Genomic DNA, 4,032 nt, shown 5'->3' on the forward strand with positions numbered 1-4,032 from the left:
GTGAATTGCTGATTGCATATTCAAAATTGTTTTAATATAACATTTTCCATTCTGTAGTATTGTTAGCTAAAGCTTTAACAATGTACTGATAATTTATATTTTGTTTATGAGATATGATGCATACAATAAAACCGAATAACTTAAGCTATTATAATTCATTATCAGTTTTCTACAGATATTATACAAAATATAATACACTGTCATATTAAACATTAATAACAAAAATTCTAAGTTTTCTAAACTTGGCTTTGGATGGATGATGCTCTGTTTTGTTCTTGTTTCTCCTCTGTTATCTTATTTTTAATTCAGGAAACCTTATGTTTTATACAAGTCCTAAATCAATCATATGGTGAATTACTACCAGAAATAGTTTTTTTACAATATCTATTTATATTTACACTCCAAATAATGTGAATTATTATTTGTAACTTTAACATGGTTTGAAAGGTCAAATGTAAAGTTCATATTTTATAGAGCTTTATGATATTACAATTAATGCAGAAAGCTACATATTGAAAAAATTTTAAATATGAATAAACACCCTGTTATTCAAATAAAGAAATGCATCTATGCATGGTAAAAACTGGGTCAACCTTTTAGCCAAAGAACCCTCTTCAGGATGTGTTTAACTTTTGATATTAATAACTTAAAAGTATAATAATAAATTACATGTACCAATAGCATGCTGTTTCCTCAAATTAAATTTGCAACTGGGTATTTTAGTCAGAGATTTACTTGCAAAAAGTAATTCATAACCATGTAGTTGGATATATTATCTAGATGACTAAGTATAAAGGAAAAATGTAACTTTGCTCATCTGCATTATAAACAGAAAACTAATTTATCAGGTGAAAATCGTAAAATGAGCAAAATATTCATATAATCAGACCTAGCCTATTCCACCAGAATAAAAATACAAAGCAAGAGCCTAAGAGCAGCATTGTGATTTAGTTAAATCGTACATAAAAATTTGATTCCTGGGATTATTCTTTCTGATTCATTACATCTGAATAAAAAAGTTTATGTGAAGTTTTTCTGCATTTAATAGGCTTTCTTATCTAAGTTTTTAATATTTTCTAAATTATTTTCTACATTGTTTCCATTACAATAATTAGTTGTTTTTTTTCAGTATTCCACCATCTGGACTTCGTACTTCAAGGTCTCACGAGTCTTTACTTCTCTATAATCCTGGTGTAATCTCTGATATTGATCTCTCTCAGTGTGATGTTAAACCACTTTCAGGACATTACTGTGGACAAGAACACTGCTTTGAATTGAGTTCTAGAGAGGGTATGATTCGTCATTACTCCTGTAGCTCAGAGGAAGAAAGAAACAGCTGGGTTCAAAGGTAATATTTTCTTCATTACCCATTTAAGCCGTCTCCAGCCATTATACAGCCAACATGTTTAGTACCTACTTAGTTGCATTGTTGTCATTCCCAAATCATTTTGTTAGATATACACGACTGTTTCACTTGAAGTTCGATGTGAGTCATTGTTAAATTTAGTTATGTTTAGAAGCAACAGTTTATTGCAGGCCTGTCTACATAACTGTGTAACAATCATATGTTGTGCAGTTACATTGTTGTGAATTGGCACTCATTGTATTATTGTATCATGTTACAAGAACCTTCTAAGTTTTTCTTGTTGTTCTGATTGAGTATTATTGCATCATAATGTTACGACAGCGAAGATCACGTGACTCTAGTAACACGTCATGCACTTCTCGAACGTTCACGTCCCTTCCTGACTTCTCGAGAGCTTACTAGATTCGGTATTCTTGTATATATAAGACGGTCACAAAGTGACGGCAACAATATGTGTAATTGAACTGAGTATTGTTGAGTCGAGCACGTGAGACTTTGGTTGAGAATTATATCGTTTGTTATAGCGCGACTGTTGAAATTAAGTGTATCGCAAAGTTGTATTCAGAAAGAATAAACCAGTTTTATTTAAGAAAGGACTTGTATCGGTAAAGTTTCTTCGGAAAGAATTTTTACGGAAAATTAACTAACGAACGGAGACATAACAATAATATCTCATAGCCAGTAGAATGTTTTAAGCCTCAGTCAGGCTATAAATATGTGACAAAATGTAGGTCGAGTTAGACACAGTTAGTTAGATAGATATATAAATCTAGACTGAGTGATTGTGTGTATAGCCATAAAGGGTGCATAGTGGTGATTTCTAAAGTGAAATTATCACAGATTGTATTAACAGAGTGGAGAAGAAATAATTTGTCTTGTCAATTGTGTTCTAAAGTAACTGAACTAACCTGTGTGGACTTTGACGAAAAGAGACAATTACTTAAAACTCCAAATACAACTGAGGGAACCAACAGTGTAACCTAAGTGAAATTACCAGCAACTGTATTGTAATAATAGAGTATAGAAGAATAAATCGTCTTGTCAGTTGTGTTCTAATGTAATTGAACCAGCCTGTGTGGACTTTGGTGAAAAGAGACGATCATTTAAAAGCTCTGGATCCAACTGTGGTAATTAACTGTGTAACAAATATTTGTATATACATTTAACTTGTTTCAATATATTATTTTAAAACAAGTGGACTGTGTGCTGTTTGTTTGTTATTGAAATTTATTGCCAACAAGTCACAGACACCCACTGTAAAGAATCTGGTCCACAAATATATAAAAACCTGACATTCTCAGTGAAATGATGCCAAGGAAGGCTTACAGTTGTATGGACATGTTACAACCCTTTTAGATGAAGTTTACATAATTGGAGAGACTACTAAAAGTTATAAAATCAAAGGACAGAACATTCTCATACATTGTTTCAATGTTCTGTTTCAAAGCAAGAAAAAAACCCAGTAAAATAGGTAGCAACAGGCTCTGAAACCATACCTTCATGCAAATGCAGAGCAACACTCTTTTCTGCAAAATGAAGGCTATAGTTATAGAATCCTTCAATCCAAAAACATCATTGCAAAGAAGCTTGGAATATTTCCTGATACCATTAAAAGATAATAAGTAAAGATTTGAAGATGACAGAGTTAACAAGCCCTACATTTACATACATCCAGTTATACCTCAAATCATTTCATGTGGAGGATGACCAAGAAAACTGTAACAACAGCAACTGAATCACATTTGAATACATTCCTGTCAGCCTCTCAATGCAGCTCAAATGAACTTCTTTAGTGTCTTTGATATACTATGAGGTGGTCTTAGAAGCAAATATCCACACACATTCAATGTTGTGTCAAACTGTGTGGTTACAATGGAAATTACAGTGTCAGGTAATAAATAGCACATAATCATGATCATCAGACTGAATATGACTGACTATGGACAAGGGAAGCATGAAACTTGCAACATTGTTCTTATGAAGTGTGATTACCATTCAATACCACTATACAACACTCAAATATAATTCAACACTATAAGCTTGGCCTTACTCTTTAGTTTTCACTGGCAGATTAATGAAAAAGGGTGGAATTCTTCAAAACAGGTCTAGCACAGTGATGTGTTCTTAAAGAACAGATCAATACCACATTTCTTTTCTCCATCAAATAGACAATTTTGGTGATAATAAAAATCTAAAACTATACTATGTCTCAGATTTTATCTGTCAGGTACGGTTTTTTATTGTGTTCCGTCCCACGTTTTTCACCATTGCAGCTCAAAAAACCATAGTATATCTATTAAAAACACAGTCATTTAAAACAAAGAACCCAACATAAACAAACGAAAAATCAAGGAATCCATCTTAATTGAACAAAACAACCCTACTCTAAACCAACGCCCCGGGGTGCCTAGATACCTCTTCTAAGGTTCACAACAGTTCCGGTCATGTGACTTCTTTGTTCAATCTGTATATATATATCCGTGTCTGTGTAAATTACTTGTACCTGATGATGACAAAACCTTGTCGAAACGTTGTACATTTGCTGTTATGTTAAACTTATATTAAAGTTTTTCTTCATTACCCATTCAAGCCGTCTCCAGCCATTATTAAGACACAAGATTTAACAATACTATGTACTGTAAATAAGAAGACACAAGATTTAACAA

The sequence above is a fragment of the Limulus polyphemus genome, unplaced genomic scaffold (genome assembly GCF_000517525.1).
Source record: "Limulus polyphemus unplaced genomic scaffold, Limulus_polyphemus-2.1.2 Scaffold751, whole genome shotgun sequence".
Taxonomy (NCBI): Eukaryota; Metazoa; Arthropoda; class Merostomata; order Xiphosura; family Limulidae; genus Limulus; species Limulus polyphemus.